The following is a 26,220-nucleotide window of genomic DNA, read 5'->3' on the forward strand; positions in this document are numbered from 1 at the left end:
CAAGTGGAAACGAAGGGAAAACTTTCAAAGAAAAAGGAGCAAAGTCAGCTTGACTGTAAAAACACATTTTTTTCTGATTCATTTAAGGTGATTTCAGTACAATCAGCATTTCTGTTGCGATTCAGACACTTCCAATAAATTAATCCTCCAAAGCCCAAGTGAAATAACATACAGAGAAATAATATAATTCCAATTAATAGCAGGGGGATTTTTTTAATAATTTTTTGTGGGCTTTATGACTCACTATTGCTGTCATGTGTGGAACCCCATTCTTACAGGAAAAACCTCTTTTCAGTGCTACCAAAACTTGCATGGTGACCACAAAAGCAAGCACATTAAAATCCGGGGAGGAGACTCTTAAATTTTAACCAGGTATTCCAAGAAATTAAAATGTAAAAGGAAAAAAAAATAAATATCCCTTCATAAACTTGTTTTTCTTACTTTGCTTTGCCTAAAAACATTAAATATTAGCCAGAACAAACGACAAGCCCAGAGGAAGGCTTCTGGCTCTGGGTCCGTGTCTTCGGTTATCTGAAGTTTTCCTGGATAGTGGTGCCACTGGTGGCTTGATTTTTTTGATGAGGTTTTATTGTTCATGGAGTGAGAGGAGAGAGGGAATGGCTTCCCACTGCCAGAGGGCAGGGATTGATGGGATTTTGGGGAGGAATTCCTCTCTGTGAGGGTGGGGAGACCCTGACACAGGGTGCCCAGAGCAGCTGTGGCTGCCCCATCCTTGGAAGAGTCCAAGTGTCCGACTTTCTGATATGTTCCCCCCAAAATGCCCATCAGATCAAGGAATTAAGCATCCAGAGATGGGTTTTGCAGTTAAATTTTCTATTTACAAATTATTCCTCTGTGATTTTTGTGGAGCCAGCGCCACACTCACAAATATTTGTAGCAGCTCCCCCAAATCACTGCACCTATCAGGTCCTTCCAGGTACTGATGGGTTTGGGATTGCTTTTTCAGCAGAGCTGAATTTTAAGCAGGAATTAGTGGGAAAAGCCACAAACAAAGCCACAGCAATAAGAGGTTGTGTATATTCTTTTTTTTTTTTTACCCTGTGTCTCTGATTTATGACCAATCAACGTGATTTAACCTAATACCAATTCTGCAATGCAGTATCAGACAATAAAGCTTTGCCATTCCACTCTGCCCTGATGTATAATCCAGTAACAATCACTGGAGACTTTAAATCACCTTTTCACCCAGCAATTTCAATACAAGCCAGGAGATTGGCCTGTGACTGATGTCTCACGCAGCAGGAATTCCTCATGAGGACACTCTTAATAGCTGGGTGAACATATTTTGTTGGAAATAAGCCTTCAGCCCCTGACGAATTCAGTCGTGGTGCCATTTGAGTAAAGCACTTCATTTCTCCCCCCTCACATTGATGGATTTCTCCTCACATTCTGCTTTCTCCCCTTGTTTCTATAAAAGCTCTTCCATCACCACGAAATCTGCATGAACATCTTCACCTCTGCTGGTCATTTCTGCGACCCTTCCTGAAGGTTTCGTGGAGATGAATGATTTGTGCGAGGGAAATGTTTTATTCATGTTTGAAAATGACCCAGATGAAACCTGAAATAATAATTCAGCCCTCTCTGTTTTTAAGAAGGAGGTTATAGTTTGGATTTAACTGGAAAGTTTTTAATAATTGCTGGTGACAAATCATTTTCCAGCTGGAACCTATTTATAACTTGTCTATAGATAGGGCTGGACTCAAATGCTCTTATTTTAATAGCCATGAAGGTGTTAGAAAAGTCATTTTTGAGCTTTCTCCTGGAAGCCTTCACTCTACTTGAATCTATATACACATAAAATCTATATGTACATAAGGCAGGGAAATGGATTAACAGTTTCTCTGCTGTAAAATCAGCGATTGCTGCTCCTAAGAGGCACCCAAATATTTGAGTGACATCATCCAGACTGGCCTGAAGAGGAACCTCCACAGTGCCAAACATGAGAAGGATTTAAACACATCCCCAAGATGATTTTCTATCCAGTCATTCTGTTATCTTTTCCAACTTTTTATGCACAACTGTCCTGTATAATGAAAATCCAATATCCTTGGAGCAGAACTAGAAAATAATTCCGAAGTATTAACAAGGAATCTCTTTTCCCTCTGTTAGTACCACATTCCAGAGCAAAGCTAAGCAGGAAAACAAAACTTCTTTCCATATTTTTAGTGGAGGAATTTACCTGGAGTTCCCAAAACTAACTTCCCTTTGAAGCAAATATTAACATAAATATTACCGGTCTTTTTGGTCTGGTACTTTCTTAGTCTTAAGAGATTCAGATGTTAAATTTGATCTAGGATTATTGTGGGGTTTTTTTGTTTGTTTGGGTTTTTTTGTTTGTTTGTTTTATGGGGTTTTTTTGTTTTGGTTTGGGTTTTTTTTTTTTGTTTTTTTACCATAAAAGCTCTTTCTTTAACCTAATGATTGTTTTGGTGTAAAAATCTCACATGAGATACAAAAGACTCAGACCACAGATAAGAAGAGCACCCTCCTCAAACCATTTAATGAGAAAAACATTTCTAACCACTGTACTGGTAAAATGGTATAAAATACATCATTCACACTTCATTTCCTTTTAGAAGGAAACAAAAATATTAAGCCTTTTTTACTGCTGCTTGCATTATGATGAAAAACTGCATTTTCTTACATTCCTGCTGATAGAACCCCTCCCCCCGCCATGGAAAAGCTGTTGGGACCCAATCGAATTTGAGTTTCTGTAACACTTATAGGCACTTCCACACTTAGGGAAGATGCTGAACAGTTTTCATAATGTCCAATTATTGTACTATCAATAAAGTCACTCCTATGTATTCACACATAAAAGACTAAGCTGATGTTCCAGCTTCTTCAGAGTGGCATAATTATCCCAAGATTGATTTCATCGTGACATCCAAAAAAGCCCCCAGAAGCCCCACTATTTATAGCAGTGCATCCATAACCACCAGACATGGGGCCTATTTTCAGACTCATCTTTTATTATGACTTCCCCTGGAGAAAACAAACAACTGCCAAAAAAAAAAAAAAAAAAAAAAAAAAGGCACCACAGAAATGCAGCAAATAATCAGAGCAGCCTCACTGTAAATGATCTCTCCAGAAACATTTGCTACTCACTCATAAAAATGTCTCTGCAATCAACAGCTCAGTATTCGTCAGAAGTCTGTAAACATTCCCATTCCAGCGTTTTTAGAGGCTCGTGGTTGATTGGTGCTTCAGTTTGGAGAAGCTACACAAAAAGTCAGGCTAAATCCTACTCCCTAATGAAGTTTGTTATGTGAAAAAAAAAAGGCCAGGAACTGAAGTGAAAATAAAGTCGAGAAGCAAATTCCAATATAATATTTAAAAAGTGGCAGTAATTGATGAAGGCATGACCACTAAATCTTCTAAAACCAATACACCAATAAAGAATACCAATAGCCAGAAATTCTTGAGCCATAGTTACGTTTCTTTTGTGCCATTAAACAGTAACACTCGTTTTAACTGACATTTAATTTTGTTCAGGCAGTAGCAGCTCAGTTACTCAGGTGCTAAGAACAGTTGTAAATATTTATGACGTGAAGTTTATTCCAAGATATTGAAGCCTTGTTAGTCTAAATTCAGGAAAATTGCCAAATTCACCACACCTTAAGAGGCTGTGCTGAAGTCAAACAGCTTCATCCTGAAATTGCCACCAATTTATCTCGAGCTGCAAAAATATTTGACCCTAAATTGCCTCTTCTCATGATCGGTGGTGGAAAACAGAGTTCCCAAACTCTTCCTGAAGAGCTGTTGGAATTTCAAAGGCATGAAAGAGCCAGCCAAACCCATAGGAGCCATCTCACATCCTTGAACTCCCTTCCCTCCCTTCCACATGAAACACAGGGAAAATAGCACTTCCCAATTTATCCCCAAAGATCAAGTGGGAAGGTGATTGGCAAGATTTTCTAGGGCACCCAGCTGGTATTCCAGGGTGGAAACGTCACCCGGTTAAATCTGAACACGTGCTGCTCACTGGGGGAGGAAAAACGTCTCTCAAGAGTGCTTTTATAGGAGTTCAAGTGTGAGAGAGTCCTTCCCTCTCAATATCTGACCTAATTTGATGGCAAATTGTCTTCAGAAGCCACTGATTATTTAGTAGTTAACTTCTACTTACTTTGATTTCTTAATGAACTGAAAAATCTTTAAGCACAAAGGTCTTTATATCCCCGATGAGCTGTTACGGATATTTCCGAGCTCGTTCCATCACCTCGACCATCTCCACAGAAATACAAACGGAGAAGTTCATCCCCATGGATCATCCTCTATCACGGAGCCCAGCAAGCCCAGGAGCCCTCCTTGGCTCCAAATCTGTTCCAGGGAGAACTTTGCACGTCAAAGCTCCCAATGAGCTCCGGTGCCTCAGGCAGCTCGGATAAATAAACAACTGTGACAGCAATGTCAGAACAATGACAAAATCATTAAATGCCACCCAGGACGTGACTTTGCTCTTCCTGAACAGGCTCAGACCCAGCACGAGCACAAGCTGAGTTTTTCTCCAGCTTTTCAGACCACACCTCTCCGCCAGAGTAATTTTTAGACACGTTTGTAAATTGCTTCTCAAGGTGCATTGTTTATAAAGTTTTGTAAATTGTTTTTCCAGGGATGGGCATGAAGTTTTGTACATGAGGCAATGTCTGAGTGCACAAAGCCATTTTAAATTAAAAATTAAATTTAAAAAATATTCAGGGCCCCAATAAAATGATACAATTTTGAATTTTGCCCGACAAAGGTAAGGTTTGTTCCAGAGAAAAGAAAAATTTTCAAGATCAGCCCCTGAAAAAATCAATTAATTAGAAATTAACAGTTAAAATTAGCCATACGTGGCACAACTATTTCCCTTGCCACAATTCCAGCAAGAGGAAAAACCCTCTGGATTTCAGCAAAGTGGTACCATTCTATTGAGATGCACAACAAAATTCTGCTTTATCCCTACAAAGAGCTCATTTTAACACGGGTTTTATATCAGGGTTTGTCAGCACAGCAACACTGAGATATAAATTCAAATTAACTGGAAATATCAAGTTAAAGGGGATTAGTTAAAATTGCCTTAACAACTATGAAGCCTCTCAGACATTCAGAATTAACAAAGCTTTATTTAAGTTTTGCTTAATTCCTCTCTAAGGCCAATTTTAGACTTGAATTCTCAGTCTCTGGCTGTCCACAATTCAAAACACAGTCCAAATAACCCATTTGAAAAATCCTCTTGGATTATTTTTTCCAGCTATGCTGAAAACAAAGCCGAAGAAGCACTGATAAATTCTTTGGAAGACGTCTAAATAGGAATCACTGCTCCTCATTGCAGGAGCAATCCCCTCAGTCTCACCATTGCTGAAAAAAATCATTATTATAATTATATTTAGCAATAAAATGCCATGGTAAAATACACCAAATGCCCTCTGACAGCTGTTATGTCTCCTCTACTGCTTCACAGGAACAGATAATTACCTTTTTTAATGTAAAAATCATAGTTTCTGTGAATACAGCACTAATACCAGGCTCAACTGCTGTAATTTCTGTTAATTAGATTTCCCTTGACCTAAATGAAATCGGAGCTGAAATCCATCTGTTCCTCTGCTCCAACGTCACAAAATTCCCATTTTAGCCTTTTTACCTTTCTAAATATTTGCTGTCATACAAATGTCAGCATGAGTTCCTCCCTCCAGCCCTAGAGTTTGGTGACTTTAGGTGGTGACAGCTTTTTATCAGACAAATCTAAACTGATTATCAAATGTAAGGAGGAAGGAGAGATAAGGATGTTCCTTCTCCCTGTGTCTTTGAGGAGCCATCACCTGGAGCACTGAGCTGCATTTTGGGCAACCCAATTCGTTAAAATATGGAGTGGATGGAGAAAAACCTGAGAAAAGCCACCAAAACTGGGTAGAAAAGAAGTGGTGGCAATGGAGGGACACAGGCTGGGTTAAGGGTTGGAGTCAGAGGGCTTTTCCAGCCTGAAGAGTTCTGTAATTCCATGACTCTTTGCTCTAGAGAGCGGGCAACTGAATGGAAACACAGGAGCTTCCAAAGAGGCAAAGAACCGCAAGGATGGAGACAGAAAATATAAAATTTTAAAACCCAAATAAAAGTTTAAAAATAAAATTTAAAAATGGAAAAAAAAAAAATAATAACCCAGAAGGCAAGTGACCTAAAACCTCTTCTTTGGATACAGTGGTTGAGAGAAGAATTTTGTATCTTCCATTTGTAAAACAAACTCAAATTCCATCTTGACACATAGAGATCCCGGATTTTACTTTTTTTAAATGCCCAAATCTGAATTGCTGCTACAAGCTTTTACATATCCTTTCCCTCCAAAATTCTTCCTTGCCCAACACTCCTGGTGGGATTTCAGAGCTTTGTGGATGTGGCACTTGGGGACATGGGGCAGTGGTGGGATTGGCAGGAATGGTTGAACTCCAAGAACTTGGAGGGCTTTTCCAACCTGAATGATTCCACGATTCAGGAATCAAGGAGAAGTTTCTAGTGGCCCAGCAAGGCCTTGATCTAACTCCAAGAAGTTTCTCCCAGCCTGGAAGGAAGATCCCACCCTTCAGCAGCTGCTTCCTTTCATTGCTGTGATTTCTCTTCTGCACATCTGGCAAATTCTTCGCCCCCTGCCCATATTTTCCCTTGTTTCCCTCTGCCTTTTTTAATTTTATTTTTTTAGATTTACCCTTTCGCAGTCATTCTTTTAATTTATGGAGAGCACCAAGGGCTCACATCTGTTCACAGAAGACACCCAATGAATTACAGCAGGAACTGCAGTTACTCTATGCAAATTCTCCAATAGATGCAAAATCTCAAATTTTTGATGTCTTTTAGTTTTCTGAGAGTGTTCCAGGAAAGGAAATGGGGGATCATGTAGCCCATTTTGGGGGGAATATGTATTCAACTCAGTTAAACACAGATGAAATAATCTGTTTTTTCCTCCCCGTTTAAAACCTCTTTGAGCCATACCTGCCCAAGCGTACAGTGAGTTTGCACATGCCAGTTCTGGCTGCTGGAAAACCAGCTTGTATCTCCCTCAGAAAAGCCCTGTCCAGAAGTTTTACCCCATTTGATCAACGGAGAACCATTAAACAAGTTCAAAACCTCCTGAAAACACACAAATCTTGTATTTCATCTGAACAGAAATGTTAACAAAAACATGTATCAAGCTTTCTTTAATATTTCCCAGAATCATTAAGGTTGGAAAAGGCCTCCAAGATTAAAACCTACTGTTAAACCAGCACTGCTAAATTATGCCCAGAATCACCACATCCACACATTTTTTGAATTCCAGGCATGGTGACGCCACTGCTTCCCTGGCCGTCTGTTCCAGTGCTTGACAACCCATTTGGTGAAGAAATATTCCCTGAATATCCAATGTATCCCTGGTCCAAGAAGGAAAGATACATTTCCTGGATGGGAATGAGCCTTTTTTACTTCACTGCTATCACAGAATTCCAGAGATATTTCAGTTGGAAAAGCCCTCCAGGACCATAAAGTCCAGCCTGTGACCAATCCCCACTTTGTCCCCAGCCCAGGGCACCGTGTGCCACATCCAGGCTTTCCTTGGGCACCTCCAGGGATGGGCGCTCCAAACCTCCCTGGGCAGCCTCTTCCAATGTTTAACAACCCTTTCCATGAAGGAATTCCTCCTGAATACCATGACCTGGTCTAGTGGAAGGTGTCCCTACCTGTGGCAGGTTGTTGGAATGAAATTAATTTTGAGGTCCCATTCCAACCCAAATTTTCCTGTAACGATTCTGTGAATGATCACAGAAATCTCACATAAAAATGCATCATCAAAAAGATACTCTGACCTAGAGAAACAAAATTTGAAGAAAAATATAGGAAGCAAATTAATTCCTGAGTATTTTCCCCCTCAATCCCATTTTTCCAGCTACAAAATGCATGTTGCACTGAATGTATTTCAGTCAGAGTTTGTTTTGTCCAAACACCTCCAGAAGAAAACGTCAATCCAACGTCCCCACCACCACAGAGGGGGGATTTTGTTGGAGTTTTAACGAATCCAAGGAGGTTTGCTGTGAAGGAAGCAAACACACACCACATCCATCTGTGCTGTGGGGGGATTTAAGGACTGTTTCACCTACAAACACTGCTCTGGTTGACAAGGTGAGAATCAGTCACAGGCTGGACTCAGCTTTGCACATTTTTTTCATCCTTTGTGATTCTGTGATAGAAATTAAATAAAAAAGACACAGATCTTCCCCTGGAAGAGCTGCAGATGAGCACAAGTTCTGGTGAAATCCATGCTCCTCTTCCATCAACAGACAGCCTGTTTGACCACAATCCCTTCAGTTCTGAGTGGCCGCCAAGACGCAATTCCCTGTGTCCTTTTAAAAGCTTATATGGTCCAAGACTGACACAGGACATCATAAATCTTCTGTTTAAAAGGTCCCCACAGCTCAAGGACTTGAGGCTTATTGTATTTCCTCCACCAGCACAACGCAAAACCCCATCTTCCCTCTTAACATTCAGAATCTATTCCCAGCGAGAAAACAACTTATTAGTAAACAACCAACATTTCCCACCGTGAAAACAATTTATTTCCCACGGAGAAAACAACTTGTGAGCAGAAAGCAGACTGGAAAGGCAATCTGGGTTCTGCAGAGCAGCAGCTCATCAATAACACCACTTCCAAAACAGGCATCATAACGACCTCTATTAGAGCGAGCATGGGATGGGGCGTTGCATCAAATGCCTAAAATTGCTGTGACTCCCATCCTGACAGGAAAAACATTTTAAACCTCCTAATGCTCCATGTGTAATCCTGACACACCTGGAAGTCTCACTTCAGAAGCTGGGAAGTGAAGCCTGGCGTGTTTACATCTCGAACGGGCTCCGCGGGAAATGGAGCCATCAAGGACAAATAACAATTTCCATTTCTTATTCCACCAAGATTGCCTGAATAATATAAAGGCTGCTCTCGGTGCATGATTAAAATTAAGGTGCGGAGCAAAGAGGCGTCCCAAGGTGTGCTATAAAAAGGAGAAAATTAAAGGTGTTGAGCTAACCCGAGTTCACATTTTTGTGGGGTAAAAATGAGTGAAATGAATCTTATAAAACAAATAAAAACATTAAAAAAAAAGGGATAAAAGCAGGCATGATTTTAAGTTAGATGTCTAGAATTCAACGCTAGAAATTCAAAATTGTTTTGAGAATAAAAAATTACTAAAAATTGTCTTTTTGTTGAGAGGAGCTTTGCTCACACATCCAGACCCTGCATTTCCCAGGCCCCAGCTCCGAGGAGTTCCTGGTTCTCCTCCATCAAGGAAACCCACGAGTGTTTCCACGTTTGTGCACCACGATCAGGGATGTTTACAGGACCATTCATCATTTCTTTCCATCCTGTCCACACTCACTGAGTGTTCCTTGAAGCAAAACAGCTTCAAGAAAGATTTCAAACCAGAGGAATTAAACTTGCAACGCACTGGTACCTTTGAAAGTAAAGTCGTTCAAGAGCGGTTGTGATTCATCAAACACAGCATGTTTTCAAAACTCTGGTCTGTTTTCTCCTCCTTTTATTACTTTTTAGGAGGAAGGGAAAGGTTCCTCTTCCACCCTCACTTTACATTCTCCAGGTTTTGTATCACTGACTTTCTGATGTCCAACAACCGCAGAAACGCCACCAACAAATTTGAATTATTTTCCATATGTTTGTTTACTACTTTTCATAACTACCTTAATCAGTGCCCCCTTCATTAGGCAGCCCAGTCTAAACTGTAAATTAGGACCTCCAAATTTTATCCCAGAAATCCCACCACAGCACAGAAGCCTCGGCATTCCCTAATCTGGGAAAGGGACATCATTCACGTAGCTCTCTGGATGTGGATCACATACAGTGAGGAAGAATCTGTTTTCTGACTCGGGAGGAGTTAATAAAAATAAATAAAACAATAAAATCAACACTGCCACTTCTCCCAGGTGCCTGTGGGTGGGCACCTTCCAACCCCGAATTCCCAGCTGGCACAGGGATGACCCAGCAACACAAGGGATTGTCTCCACGGCCTGAGCAGACCCAGACCCCACAGCTCCACCATTCCCAGCCTGTTGGGCACAGAAAGTTCTGGCACTAAAGCCAAGCTCCTTCCAGAACCAGACCGAGAGCTGGGAAGCTTCTGGGCGGGGATGAGGCAGGAAAAGCAGGAGCGAGAAGCTGGTGCTGCTGGGAGCTGTGATTTATTTCAGGCTGGCAGCTCCTGTTTTCCTCCAACCTGTTCGCTTGATGGATGGGGCCTGGCAGGAGCGGCCAGGGAAGCTCTGGAGGTGACAGCAACCTGCCCTCAGGGCACGTCTGGGTGATGAACCAGAGGGACCTGAGCAGCCTCTGAGCAGAGGGAGGGAGGCCGACAGCAGGAAAAGGGAAGAAATCCAAGAAACAAACTGCTTTTACCACAAAGAGTGCTAATCTCCGACTGTCCATCACGTTAAAATTGATGTTGGGCAAGGTCAGAAGGGGGCCCTTTACAGCTTCACCTTTTTCCCCATTGCATTTTGTGTTGTGGAGGCTGAGCTTCGTTGTATGGAACCTCTTAGTGGGACCTCATGCAGGCACAAGGATTCCCTGTGTTCCTGCCTGTGGAGGGAAGAGCAGCTCCCCTGGGACAGGACTTCTCCCAAAGAAAAACCTCACCGAACCATCACAGAGCGAAAAACACTTGAAATTTTGAAGCCCTTCAGGCAATGATTACAGCCCTGCTGGTCCTTCAGAGGAGCACAGAGGGCTCCATTATATAAAATAATATTCGTATTTGATAGCTGGCAGCAACTCAAAGCATTTGTGACACGGGAGGAGACCCAAGCTCCACTTCAAACGAGAGCACGAGCAGGTGGCTCCTTGGCTGGGCTGTCTCTGGCTTGCTGGGCCAGAAACGTTTGTTTTTAAAAGCCTGGAGCTCTCCATTTCCACCCACGCTGAGTAACTGTGTGCTGAGGGCTTTTATCCCCACAGCAGGACCATTCCTGGGGCTGCTCCCAGCACTGAGGCTCTCCACTGTTAAGTGGAACACTTGACCCAGGCCGGCTTGGGGCAGCGGCAGAACTGAAGGAGAGCTCTGCACTAAACCGAAAATCACCTTTCCAGCACTATTTTGGCCACAGCTCAGCTCTTCCTGGCGCTTCTCCCATCAGGTGGGGCAGATTTCTCTTCCAGGGGTGGGAGGATGGCAGTGTGGTCAGGAGGGCAGCAGAGGGGTGAAGAGGTTATTAAAGGGCACAAGGTAAAACTCTTCTTTTCCGTAGAGAATGAGTAACCACAGCTCTCAGTGCCCCTGGAGAGGTGGTGACACCACCTCCTGGGTAAATCACAGCCTGGCCTGCTGCCATGAAAGCATTTCCATACAGATAATTACAGGTTTCAGTACTGAAAGCTGAAGGGGTGAGTTAAAATACTTCAGCATCAGAAACCAATTTCCCTACGCTATAAACTGCACAACGCAGCGGTGGGAAGAACTTCGCTTTTCCCTTCCCCTGAAAAAGAAAACAAATCATGTCCCAACCAATCCAGCACAGTCATCTAATAAACTTAGCAGCAGCACTTATTTATCCTCCATTCCCGCTGTCCCTGTGCTTTCCCTTCTCTCCCAGCACTACTGGAGCTTTTTTCCTCTACAGCTCACAAGCATCAATCTCTGTCCCAGCCAGAGTGGGAGCTGTCACTTTGGCCAGTTGTGCTGCCAGGGAGAACAGGCTTTGCCCTGTTTCATTCACCCAGAAGTTAAATTTTAAGGAGATTGCTGAGAGCAGAGCGATCAGGGCTGGGAGCAGCAGCAGGAGGAGGGGGTGCAGCAGCATCCCTGGCAGAGCCTGGCTGCCTATCCCGGCAGGGTAAAGCCAAGAAAGGTGAAACACCGGAAGAATTTGCACTGGGGCCCTTATGGAAGATCTGCAAACGTGTGTGTGGACAAATCCTGTGTAACTACAGCCAAATTCACGCACCCAAAATCCAACCTCCTGCACAGCCACAGCTGGAGGCGACTCCAGCCTCGAGGAGATTCCAGTGCTCGCATCAGGGACCCCAAGTGCTCACAGAGAGAAGGCAAGAAGAGCAGGCGACGTGGAAAAACCTCTAAAATACAACACGAGCGCATCTGAAAAGAGACGCCGGGATGCTGATGGCTGCTGGGCGTGACGAGCACAGGCAGCCTGGCAGGCAATCGCCCTCTCCCCGGGCGCTCAAACCCAGCCAGCATCCCCAAACCCGCGCTAGAAAAGCAGGAGGTAAATGGAGCAGAGAGGATGGCCAGGGTCCAAATTCACCCGTGGAAAGGCAGGAGGCAGGTTTGCAGTCAGGGAGACGCGGGGAGAGCGATGTTCTGGGCTGTGTATTACAATGCAAATAGATTGCAAACAACTTCCTAATCTCGGCGCGGCTCAGAATAAACCTGAGCTAATTAAAGCTGGCAGGACCTCCGAAAGAAATACAGCAGTCACCGTCAACAAGTATTTGCTGCGGTCACACATAGAGAAATCTTGTTTATTATTCTGCAAGTCTGCCTGCTGAAGCAGACCATGAAAATTTTTGGCCAGTGACACAAAGCAGCGTCTGCTCACTGAGATAGATGCGCTGTGCAAAGCCTGTGCACTAAAACAATTGCCTTGCAATAACACACTCCTGCTTTTTCCCTTCATGGATCCTTCCCACTAGAGCCCAGTTAACCACAGACTGTCCACAGACTTACAGATCAAGCATTTGTAATAAAAAGAACCTTCGTATTGCTGTGCCTCAAAGTTGTTTAACAGAGTGCATCCCTGGTGTGGGGCTTTGCAGGTGAGAGGAGGGAATGTTTCCTCTATTTTCTTGCCACACAGCTTTGGTCAGAGTCAAGATTTAAGTCAGTGTATAATCCACACTCTGGATTATAAATTTGTCCCAGAAGTGGTTAACTATTATCCTTGAAATTGCTTCTTTTCAGCAATATTTTCCATGGGAATTTGCACAGCGTAGTTGCTGCACCACACACCAATTTACACATACTTGGTAGCTCCCAGTTCAGCATCATTTCCTCCCTTTTGTTCCTGCGGTGACTTCTTCAGCTCATTTTAACCACCCTCATTACCATGACACAGGCACTGATCCAGGGAATCATGGAATGTTCAGTCAGGACCCACAAGGCTCAAAGTCCGACTCCAAGAACCACACCCCATGTCAGAGAGTGACGGAGAAATTAATCCAGGGACTTTAGATCACAGATCACAGCCGAAAAAATCCAAACCCATCATTCCTGAGCCCATTCTCTGCGGTGGGACTGAGGAACAGAGGAAAAAGCAGCTCTTCCCTCTTCCCCAGCTGGGCTGTCCCGCTTCACACAACACCCGGAATTCTCAACCCACACATGAGCATCACTCTGGGGCAGGAGAAGGATCTATAAGATATTTTCACCCTTCACTAGATGGTTGCAGTGAGTTCTCAACAGTTGTTTTCACATCAGACTGGAGAGATAGAAACTCTTGACCCTGATTTAGCCCATTTATTTTTAGCTGAAAGCAAACAAACAAACAAAACAAAAAAACAAACAAACAAAACAAACAAACAACAACAACAAAAAAAAAAACACAACAAAACCACCCACAACCCAAAACCCACCTTAAGAAACAAGGACAATTCGGTTCCCCAACATCATATTTCAAAGTTTCCCACCTGCTGCACACGGGCCAAGAACTTCCCCATGTCCTCCTACCAGGCTCTTCTCTTATCTCTTCCAGGATATGAAATACATTTTCCTATTTTACTCAGTGTTAGAACGGAATTATAAAACTCTGCCCAGCTTTCTCTTCAACAACAAGACAGTTCACAGGTGACATTGTCACATGGAGCCCCTCTGAAGATTCCTGGGTACTTGGTTTAGCTCAGTTCCCCAGAGGCACCTTTCTCCTCTTGGACAAGGTGGAAAAGGAAGAATATCTGGCATTGGCAGGGAGCAAAGTGCTTTGAATATGTGGACGACCACCAAGCTGATGTAAAAATATCTTTTATTAACCTAGAGAATAACGAGAAGCGGGGTAAGGTCCTGTACTTTGTTGTTAGCCCCTGCACATGCTTTCTGAGAAATGCTATTGATGTGCTTTAATTACTTTTTTTTGTGTTAACCATGCACCACTGAAAGGACCGGGCTTGTTTATATGATCTCCAGCTCAAATATGAACGTAATTGGCATTTCTTCTGATCAAAGGGAGCGAATTATTGCTGTGCTGAATTCAAAAGGAGCTTTCCCGTAACAACAATGCAGCTCCGAAGACTCTCATTACCATAATCTAATCAGGTCTTTACAGGAATGGGATCAAATGCACCTTTGCACGCTCCAATATCCAGGGGATGTTAATTATCTTGCAGTGACTCCATTTCATCTTAGGCCATGCTGGTTTTGAGAAGCTGTGGGGGGGGTTTTTTTGTTTGTTTTTGGGCAAACCAGGTTTGCTGGTTTGTCCAAATTTGATTTAACTAGGTGTTACCCTCGGCTGTTGGGAAGGGGTTAAGAAATTGGGAATGTTTAAAGCCAGAACTTGTCCCCTAAGTATCTTCCCCAGGCTGGAGAGAGCAGAAGGTGTCTTGAGTGTGAGCAGTGAAAATAAGAAGAGGATTCTTACCCCAGGAGAGGTTTATGTTGAGCCCACAGGGAGTGAGGCACAAAGACAGCAAAAGGGACAGGAACAGAAAGTTCAGCACTCTGCCAGGATTAAGATTTAAAACTCTGCATCAGTCAGATCCCTGATCAATCTGGGATTGTTCTCAGGGAGCAGAGGTGGAATCTTGTTGGAATAAACAGCTTTTTTGGGATAAGTGAGATGAGAAATTAGGAAACTTTTAACCACGGTCACAACAACAAATTCCTCAGGAATAAAGGATTCAGGGCCGTGAGCAGAAGCACTGCACGAAAACCAGCAGTAAAATAGTGATAAAGTCAAACTGAAGCTCACATATCCGAGGTTCAGAGAATGGACTGGCTGCACTCCTGGACAACAGGAATCATCATCCTCCCAGTCCCTCACTGGGAAAGGCAGCATCCCCTACACCACCACCAAGCTTCCCTTGGAGTTTCCCATGCTCCTGCAGAGGATGGCACGTCCTAAACGTGCCAGAGGAGAGTCTGGATGGGAGCCTGCAATCCCCCAGCGCACATCCTCTGGCTGGAGAGGTGGGTGGCTGCCTGTGGTCACTTGGGTGAGGGCTAAATCAAGCTGGTCAAACCTTAATCACTGCATTTTCTCAATCTGAAGCAAGCTCTGGTCTCTGCAGAGCAGGAAAGGGCCAAGGACAGGAAACTGTGCCTGAAATGAGGAGGGATGGACCGAGGAGCCTGTGCTGAGGGTCTGGAACCATCCACATTAACAGAGCCACAGCACGAGCACGGCGTGATAGGAGCTGACACCAGAGAGGAAAACAAAGAGAACGTCTTCAGAAATAAAAATCAAAGTTTATCTTGGTGCAGGAGGAAGAAAGGGGAACAGCGAAGGGATAGAGAATTGATGGGGCTGTCAGTGCCAGAGACAACAGCAACGATCCAGCAGCTTCCAAGAGGATTGGAAGGGATAAGATAAAGGATGGGAGATGAGGCCCCAACAGCAGCGATAGCAGATAAGGTGCCTGGCATTTACTTAGGAAGGACAGAATTTCAGAAATATTGCTGAAGAGGAATTGACAAACTTAGGACACAACAACAGAACAAAATCTCCAAGATAACTCCAAGGAGCTGGGCTAAGGAAGGACAGAGTCGCTGAGCTTGAGTTAATCAGTATTTCTTCCTGATGGTTATGAAACTACAGAGTCACTGCAATAATAATTTTAAAAAAGAATATTTCCTCTGAAGTTCAGGGCTTTCAAAGGGAAGAGTAACTTCCTGAGCTCCTTTGAAAATCCAGGGCTGAGCGCTGACATCCATTTGTTCTAGTTAAGGGATGCAAATATAGATGTGTTCATGCCCAAATGCAGAACCTTTCGACGCCTGCTGCCTCCAATTAATAAATTAAACCCGTTCCTGCTGGAGCTCAGCCTGTCACAGACAAGGGCTGGCTCAAGAAGCTGCACAAGGGAATGAAATTTGAAAACGTTGGTTCCTAATTCTGGAATAAATTCTGAGATAATGAAATAGCTACCATGCTGTTCCACTTGAAATTTAATTCCAGAGCAATTCAAACGCACTGTGCTGATTACTCCTGTCATTTTGGGAGAAAAGAAAAACCCCAAAACGAGGGGATTTCAACTCCAACAAAACTGAAAACTGCATCCATATCCCTACCCAAAACAGAGGAAGGAAAATATCTTGTATAATACCAATTCTTGAGTTTCAAGACACGGCAGCCATGTACATAAATCCCCCAAAATAAAACTTGTGATGTCCCAAATCCAACAGACACAAAAGCTGGAGGCTCTGGGCTGCTCGAATCCACCGCAGGCACCAGCTCTGCATGAGCAGGAGCATTTTCTGATACAAACGTCAGGCACCTGAGGCAGCTTTGAAACAGAATTCCTGTCTCCAGCTCCTCAAGCAGAAGCCTGAGGGTGTCTGTTTTTAGAAAGCTCTGCACTTTTAAACTCCTCAAACATTCTAATGCGCAGAGAACCACATCGGGAGCAACTCTGAAACGCTTTTACCCCGAGGCTCGTAACAACATTTGGCTGTGAGGAGGGATGGGAGGAGAGGAAAATCCTCCTGTGCTGCAAAACCTTGCTGTGGGTGGCCCCAGGGCAGGGAGCTGTGGGCTGAAGGAGAGGGCAAACGGAGGGAGCTGTGGAGATCTTTGTGCACCACTGTGGCTCTTACCTCATCCAGGCCCCTGTCCAGCCATGAACATCTCCGGCAAGGAACAGCCCTGCACTTCCCTGGAAAATTTACTCCAGTGGTTAATATTTCTTTCCTTCTCTTTTTTTCCCCACCCCTTTCTCCTTCTTCTTCCAACCACTGAGATTTTTCTCTGAACCAGGCTGTACCTGGTGCCTCTGATTCAAATCCTCACAAATCCAAACCAAGGAACAAACTTCATTACGCTGTCGGTACTAAAAGGATAAACTCCTTGAGACAACTCCTTAAATTTTTATTGATGTGCCAAGGTCCCAAACTCTCTGACCATCCTGATATCCCTCCCCTGGCTCTCCTGTAAATTTCCCTCTCTCTTGAACATCAGAGGAGCAAAACTGGACACAATATCCTGGTGTGGATAGGACAGGGGGAATGGGTTTGAACTGACAGAGGAGAGGTTTGGGCGGGATATTGGGAGGGAATTGTTCCCTGGGAGGGTGTGGAGGCCCTGGAATAGAATTCCCAGAGAAGTTGTGGCTGTCCCTGGCAGTGCCCAAGGCCAGGCTGGACAGGGCTTGGAGCAGCCTGGGACCGTGGAAAGTGTCCCTGCCATGGCAGGAGTGGAATGGGATGGTTGAAGCCTCCCTCCATCCCAAACCATCCCGGGATTGCATACAGATATTTTAGATCATGCTGCTAAATGTTCCCTACCAGGTCACTTTCCTGAAACTAACTGGGAATAGGAATCCCTGCTCCTCTCCTTGCATTTACAGTGATGTTTATCCCAATCCCAAGCATTTCTCATCACTCTGTTCCTTTAAACGCATCTTTAACCCTTACAGTAGAAACAACCCTTCAAATCCTGTTCCTGTGTGCCTTCTCCGGGCATTTACACCATTCCCAGACCTGGAATTGGCTTAACCAGCACCAAATCCACAACACCTCGCATCTACAATGAAAATAATGATAGAATTGAAAAAGGGAGGGAAGGAAGAGGTTTGTTTTACTTCCTGGGACATGTAATTCCTCTATCAAAGGAGTTTCATGACAAAATTTTATGCATAGCAGTGCCTACAGAACAGATATTTCCATATGTTTTTTCCACTGGAAATTCCTTCCAGCCCGCACGGCTGCTTGAATTCCTCCATCCATCCTGCATTTCCTTGGAGCCAGTGACAAGCAGACCCATCTGTAAGGATCGGGGCCGTGCTTTCCCATTTCAGCTGAGAGCTGTCTGAAGGTCGCAGCATAAATTACATTTCCTACAACAGATTTTGATGGGCTGAATCAATACCCTTGATCAAGTACCCCAGGCTGGCTCCCAACAAGGACAGATCCCCACTCCTGTCAGGAATTCCTCCCGTTCTTTAAATCATGGCTATCTCCATTATTCCTCTGTCAAAATAACCCTGTGTTTGGGACAATGCAGCAAAACATATCCTGCAAAGGGTGACATTCCTCTCCTAAGTCAGTTTAATGAATTCCCTCCGGGTTTTGCCACAAAGGTAACAGCAAATAAAAGGAGAGAAATCTGTAGAAAAAATATCAAATTCAAATCTATTAAAAAGAAAATAGTAACAATTAAAAAAAATCATCAGTCTGCTAGAGAATTAAATACTTATTTTGTTTAAATGTACAACCACATTCACAGTCCTGTGATGGAATCCCCACACCTCACGAAGCGCTCTGGATATTTAGGAAATTAAAAGTATATGGAGCAAACCCACAAACATCCATGTGCCTCTAAACCACTTCAAATAATCGGGCTTAAATGTACTTATTTTTTCCAAACTGGGTTTTCATGGCTGTGGAAAGTGTGTTCCAACCTCTCCCTCATCCACCTGGAGTGGGGTCTTAGCTTTTCACTTTCCAGGTTATTCTTGGGAGGAATCACTCAGTGTCAGGAGTTTTAAATCGCATTTCTGGAGAGCAGTTCCCATTTACCATTGGCTGTGGGAAAAATGCTCCGTGCACTGGCAGGTGACTCTTACAAATGACTCAAAACCCATCCATCCCAAAAAACCCAACCATTTATTTAAACGTGGGGAAAAACTCCCCAAGAAACCCCAAACCACCAAGAGAAAAACAGCAAACTCACACAAATAAACCCCAAAATCAAACCACCCACCGCCATCACCAAGAGGTGCTTTCAACGATACCTAAAATAAGTAAACATAACATTTTTCATTGGAAGTTCTGGCCAAGATGTGTTTGATCAAGGAAAAAGATTCCCTGTGTAGGAATGGCCAAAATTTTCCTCTTGTTTCTCTCCTAACAACCTCCCCCTTCAATTAAGCATCTGACTTCCAGAATACAGAATATTTCCACAAAAAAAAAAGCACTTAAGTGCTTTAAGCACAAGTGTATAGCCCTGGATTTGATTGAAGTGTTTTCCTGAGTGTGTGCATCATTCCAAAATTGATTCCAAGAGCTCTGAATAATTAACCTGAAGACGGACACGGAATTAAAGATTATGATTAAAGATCTGGCACCTAATTTATCCACAGGAACTGGCTCCACAACGGCCTGCACATCCACATTTGCTCTCCAAAGGCTTCCTGGTGATCCCTGTCAGCCAAGGGATTTTAAATCTATTTAATTATGTGGAATTTACAGCACCAGACCTTTCCTGGAAAGATATGGATTGGTCCAGAGAACTCCAAGAAGGGATTTTGTCACAACCACGGCTGTCACGTGCTCAAAAAACTCAACACAACAGCAAGGTAAGGGCAGATATCTTGTACCATAATTCAGATACTGGCCTGAGATATTTAAAAGTCACAGACATTAATGAAATACTGTTCAAGGACAAAATCCCAACCTTTGAGTCACAAAAACAGATTGAATTTTTAGGAATAGGTCTTGAAGACACCTCATCTAACATTGGGACATAGGAAGCTGAAAGTTTAAAGTAAAGGCATAAAATTATTGATAATAGAGTGTTTCCCTGATTTAGCAATAATTCTATCACAAGAGTGATTATAGTTGGAAAGACCAAATCAGTCCCTTCCATGCCATCCTGGGATTCTATGATCCTGTGAGAACACAGGGTTGTTTTGCAGACTTTTTTACATTGCGTTGATCCCGTAGAGGAAAATCAAACAAGACAAGAGCACTGAGCAGGGTCGCTCCAGGGGACCACAGCAAAAATAAACAGAATCCCACCAGAGATCAGCAGAACCCACCCCAAACCTTCCAACCCACCAACTCCATCACAGCAAGAATAAACATAACCCCACCAGAGATCAGCAGAACCCACCCCAAACCTTCCAACCCACCAACTCCACCACTCCAAAACGCTCTCCCAACTCTTTTCTCAGCTGAAAATCAAATCCTTCTCCCCTCAAAGACAGACTCCTTGGCCAGGTGTTAGCTTGCATTAATTCCTGCAGTTCCCAGCATCCCAGAGATTTTTGGGAAGATCTTCCCACTGCTCAGTGCTGCACAGGGCTCTGCTGGCAACAGCTTTTTTTGTTTAAAAACCCCACAATGTCAAACCCGTGTAGATGTGGAGCAGGCGTTGCTGTCGCCCCAGGGCTGCACTAACCTTGCACACTTTCCTCACTGAGCACATTTCAAAGACAACTGTTTGGGGCTTGTTGGGTTGTCGGGGTTTTTTTTTTTTTTTTTTTGTTTTGGCTTTTTTTTTTAGTCTCAGATAATCCAGATTCCTTCCCACAATGAGGAAAGCCCCAGGGCTCCCGTCCCAGGATTTCAACCAGATCAAAGCAAGGGCCACTGGTGCAGGAAGGGCAGGGCACTTGAAAATTCACAGCCTGCGTTAGGAAACAGAAGCAGTTCCTAAAAATCCTCCCCAAATGCAACACCTGCATCCCAGGGAGTGAAAAGAAAGCGTCCCAGGGAATTAAAGAATCAGCTGGGAGAGTCTGTAATTAACTGCAAGAGGAGACAGAAGATCTCAGAGCTGTTTGGGGTTAACACAGATGAGTCTGGGAGATCTCGGGGCTCTGCAGCCAGGCAGGACTGAGAGAACTTCGATGGGTGGAGGGGGAAAAAGCCAGGAGTGTCCATGTCAGCTCAAGAACTGAGCTATCCAAAAAATTTTCCAGTCAAAGTCAAAACTCATCTGAAAAGGAGCTGTTTCTTTCCTGGAGATGTACGTGCATATTTCAAAGATGAATTAGAGTTAAATAATTAAATTCCCAGCAGTCACAGTTCACCATACCCGGCAGACTGGACCACTGACCATTTATTCCCCCCCAACCAGCACAGGCACCAGAGGACTGGGAAAACATCCGTGCAAGGATCAGCTTCCACCACTCTGCACTCCAAACAATTACTCCAGAGCGAACTAAATTATTACTTACACAATGAAGTGACCTCTCCTAATTACATAAGATCAGGGAAGCCACGCTGAAAAACCCTCAGGGCTCCTCTTCTGACTTTTCTTGCCGCCCAGCTTTACCTTTCCCTCCCTTAATCCTCTTATCTCTAACAGAGGGGTGAAAAAATATCATTGCCTTGAGGTGCCTCCATGCGAGCTGCTGGATCAGAGCTGGGTATTGCGCTGAGGGTTATTAAATAAAACTCAACAAGCCCTAACCCACTTCTCAAGAGTTACTTCAGCTCACCTAGGACTTTAAAAAGAGGAATCCCAGATAAATCTCATCCCTACTTCTGTACCGTGATGTTTTCCACCCCAGTTTTGTTTTTTTTTTTCCCTGCTGTGAAAGCTCTGGAGCAAATTCCACCTCCTTTTTTTTTTTTTTTTTTTTCTTTTCCTGGAGTGGAATGTCACTCTCTCTCAACATTCAGAAACCAGCCTGATCTCCCAGGCTCTGCGTCCCAGAATTTGGAGTGATAAATGGTTCTGCCTCACCCCCAGGAATTTCAGCTGCTTGTCTTTGGGGTGTACAGGGATGAGTGACTGAAGGAAAGAATACATTTTTCTTCCCAGCTTTGCATTGTATAACAAAGATTCTAACATAAAAGTGGCACTGATAGCAGCAATACTTCTCAATAAAAGAGCTGCTCGTAGGAATTTTACAGGAGATTATACAGCTTCAAATGAGGATATAAATTATATGTTAAACTCCAAGTGAGAATAATCACTTATTTCTTCCTTTTATTCGCCATTTTTTCGATATATTCATCATTTTTCAGGGGAAAGAAAATTGTCTGAATTGCAGGTCTAAAACAAAAATCACTGCCTGACCTACAGTCTTATATTCCACTTAAAGATATTTATATTTCCCAGCTGCAGGTATCCCACTTGGTGGAGATAACTTCTCAGGCTTCAAAACCAAGGATGCTCCAGGGATTAACTTCTTGACTTTGGAATGTGCCTCCATCCAGAAGAGACCAGCACAGGAAAAGTTGTATTTCTGTATTTTTTTTCCTACCAGAATCACAATTTGTGCTCTACCCAAGATCACCCAGCACCAAAACCACACCACTGCTGTGTTGATATGCAAATGTGTTGTGGGGTAGACATTAAATAAATTATGGTCAGAGTAAAGTATCCACACTGGAATCCACATGGGCTTTCCCCAACATTTCACCAATGCAGGACGGGTAAATATTTACAAAAACATCAATTTTTATTTTTCAGCGGTGCTGCAGAAGAAAAGCCAAGGTATATTCTGTGTGTTGTGGTGGATGCACACAGGATCCTTCCTGTTGGGATCCACAACTCGTGGAGAAAGGTTGGGAATACGAAAGACGTGGAATTAAACTGTCTTTATTCAGTTTTTGTGTGTAATGGTCAGTAACAGCTCACCCCACCGTATTTATGGTGGCATGCGCAGCTCCCACTGAACATATTGGGAGGGAAAGTCGCAAGTCAACAAATAAAGATTTCAGTTAATATCCTTTTTCAGTGTTTCCTTCTGCCCACATCTTCCCAATGAGGGTTATGAGCCTAGAATTAATACAGGGCTGATTTGAGCTCATCAGAAGCTGAACTCCAAACAAAAATCACCAGTTATCCCAGCAGCCAGACTCCCACTGTCCCACCCAGGCCTGCTTATAAAATCCAGGATTAAACAAACACACCTGACCTCACTCGAGAGGTTTCATAACCAGGGGAAGCAATAACTCCATAAAACCACATTAAATGTTAACATTTAAAAACCAGCTGTGGAAGGTTAAAGCAACAAAGCGATGGATTGCAGCTGAAACCTTCCAGTACACCCAGTTGAGCAGGGATTCTGGATTGCCAGGGATATAATGAGGTCTCTCATTTAAGGAATGCTCTCCTGGCTGCTGCAGGTCAGCAGCAGGAGGAGGAGTTGCTGTGCCAACACACGCTTGATTATTTGTAATATTAAAAAAAAAAAACAAACCAACAACATCAACACCTTACTGGATATGAATAGATCTGGATCCCAGTTTAGAATTTAGCATTTAATTAACAGACAGGATTTCCTTAACGGTCTAAGGATGATCCAGTGGGGGAGACCACTGGTGGAGAGAAAATATTCCAATGTATTGAAAATATTCCAATGAACATGGAGAAGCACAGCAACAGGAAAAAAACAACAAATTAAACAAATAAGATCAATGAGACCAGTGGAGAGCAGGAGCTTGTCTGCTGCCACTCCAAACTCTCCAACAGCTCATTTTGTGTCTTCCTCTAAGTGGAATTCTCAGAATTCTACCACGTAAATAATATGGGGCACCGCTCACACCTCTGCTGCGGCTCAAGGAAGGCATTTGTGATAGACAGGAGAAAAAAATTGAATTTTGCTGACGTCCGAGAGCTGCTAGGTGGCTGCAGCACCCACATTAAATATAAGCGATATAAAAAATAATAATTAAAAAAAAAAGAAACCAGAGGCTCCTTTGACGCTCTGACAGCAAACATTCCCCCAGCCAGCCGGGAGCTGTCACCAGCCTGTGCCACACACTCTGTCTGTCTGCTCCTGGTGAATTGTCCGCCCGGCTTTTGCTCCTTTCACCGGGGCTCTGGGCGAGGGAGCAGCCTCTCGCTGCTCAGCTTCTGAGCGTCTGCACGAATTAACTCGGGTCCGCACGGATTAACTCAACTCAACCCCGCAGGAATTAACTCAACGCAGCCCCGCAGGAGCGCGCCCGGCGCATCCATCCCCGCCCGGCCAAGGCGCATTCCCACTCCCAGCGTGCCATCTAGTGATGGATGTGAGCTCAGAGGCTCCATCCCGCTGGAATTCGGGACTCCAAAGGCAACGCCGAAGAGCCCAGGACGATGTTCAGCCGCTGTCACCCCGTAAATAAAAAGCGGCTCCCCCAAGGACTTCTCCTCCAGGAAAAGCGCTGGGGCTGGGAAGAGCGGGTGGCCAAGGCAAAAATGCACGCGGAGAATAAAGCAACACGCCAGAAATGAACCATCACAATGATTTTTTGAGAATTTAATGGCAAAAGAGGCGCCAGGGACCGGCAGGGGTTTTGTCCTTTGCCCACAAGGTGCCACAGCCAGTGGTGGCACTCCTGAGGAGGGGTGGGAGATGGGGCAGGCAGGAAAACAAGGCTCCCAGAGGATGTAAAAACTATGTGAACACGCGCACAAACACATTTTAATTCCCCTAGGAATGGCAATTCCCTGGAATCATGCAGAGTAACCAGCACTTTTTGTGGGTTTTTTTGCAGAAAAATGCAGTATTCCAATCGGAACAAACGTGGTTACGACCCATCCCGAACTAACCCTGCCAGCAGCCCAGGTTAGTCTCCAGCCTAAACCCTGTTTTATTCCTGTTTATAAACAAGGATTAGCACTTTCATATGGCTTGGGATAACATCTTGGATGAGTCTGAGGAGGAACTCTAAACCAAACTGAATTTCCAGGCATTATTCCTCAACCCACATGGACCCAAACACCTCCAGCCCCAAACAGCAAAAGGAAAATAATTTATTAAAGCCATAAGGCTTTAATAACCTTCTGATGGCAGCTCTTATTTCCGTTGCTATCAAGAGAGAATAAGGGATTTTGTGTGTGTGTGTGTCTTGGAGCCATCTTTACACCTAAAACATTCTGCGTGTCTACCATAGAAACAGCCTGTCCTTATTAATGGTGTCATAGTAACCAACACCCAGGCAGAGGCTTATTAATACCCTCATCTCCAGAGAGAAATCACCAAAAATCCCAGAAAAATCCAACCTTCCACAGCAGTTACCTCCTAATTAACTTTCCTGAAAACAGGGAGCACAGGGAACAAGTTTTAATTGACTTCGAGCTGTCACAACTCCATTGCAGTGGCTATATTTTGGAATTATTTTCCATCAAAATATCAGAATTCCCTGGTTATCTGTATTTTAGCACCAGGATTGCTCCAGAAACACTGAGCTTCTGCTTTGCTACCTGATATATTTTTTTCTTTCCCTTTTAGTGGTGCCTGGGCACAGAAAAACAAGTCCTTGAATCCTCCCAGTGCTGAGCAAACCTCTCCCATTAATGCTCATTTTTTACTAAGAGTTATTTCCCTGATTTTTCCAACAGGTTTGAGGCCAAGGAATGCAAATCCCATCTTTTCTCCACATAAAAATCTGCCCCAATTTTAGTGCAGGCAGGGAGGTCAAGCCCTGGGGTGGAATTGCCCCCAAACAGGTTCACCCAAAGAGAACTGGGTCTCATGCTCACAAATCACAAATATTTACATCCCAACCATCTCCTGCACCACCCAATCCAGTGCCAAAATTCATTAATTCACCGGTCCCAAAATTCATTATTCTGGCTGAACCCTCAACACTAATTTTTACTATTTTTAGCAGCTTTGTCTGAACCTACTCACCCTGAATTTTACACCAAAGCAAGACATTCAGCATTAGTTCTTTTCTATGAAAAAATAAATTGAATCTGACAAATTAATTATCAAAGGACACTTGATCAGCCAGAAGACCTAATAAACAGCTCCTCTGAAAAATCTTGGGCCAAAATGCTGTTGAAAACATAAATTCTGCTTGTTTTTAACATCTTAAAGGACACCCCATGCATTGCCAAGGAAGAGGCTTCCACCCACAGCCTCTGTGACACAAAAGGGGAAAAATGTTCATTAACACAAACACAAAGAATGGGGGAAAAAAGCCATAAAAATAAATACTTTAGTCATCACGAGTATGGCAATCAAGAACATCTCCTTCCCTACCTTCTCCAGGAGATGTGGCACTGGGGGACAGGTGTGTGGAGGGCTCAGCAGTGCCAGGAGAATTGTTGGACTGGAACATTTTAGAGGTCTTTCCAGCCTAAATGATTCTGTGAAAGCAAAAGCCAAACCCCTCCTCCCCCCTCTTAAATAAAAGCCTAAACCTAAACCCACCCTAACCCCAGGTGTGCCTGGACCCCTCCCTCTGGCCCTCACAGCCACACCAGGACTGGGTTATCCCAACACCCCTGACTGACCTCACCTCTTTTCTGGCAGACTGGCACAGTTCCTGTTGCATTTTTGGAAACCCTACAGGTGCTAAAAGACCCTCTTGAGCACAAATAACCCCAATTTTCCATCAGATCCTCCAGAAT

General features: G+C 43.8%; 1 long non-coding RNA gene across 4 annotated transcripts in view; it reads right to left on the reverse strand.

The window, feature by feature from the left end:
* The window catches only part of LOC120757213 (uncharacterized), a 96,866-nt gene extending 70,910 nt beyond the window's left edge, over positions 1–25,956 (reverse strand). For all 4 annotated transcript variants that reach the window (XR_009208184.1, XR_009208183.1, XR_009208182.1 and 1 more), the window contains exon 1: positions 25,850–25,956. This is a non-coding gene — a long non-coding RNA (uncharacterized LOC120757213). The remainder of the gene's footprint in view (positions 1–25,849) is intronic.
* Between the last annotated feature and the right edge of the window lie 264 nt (positions 25,957–26,220).

This window comes from Hirundo rustica, chromosome 10 (genome assembly GCF_015227805.2).
Source record: "Hirundo rustica isolate bHirRus1 chromosome 10, bHirRus1.pri.v3, whole genome shotgun sequence".
NCBI lineage: Eukaryota > Metazoa > Chordata > Aves > Passeriformes > Hirundinidae > Hirundo > Hirundo rustica.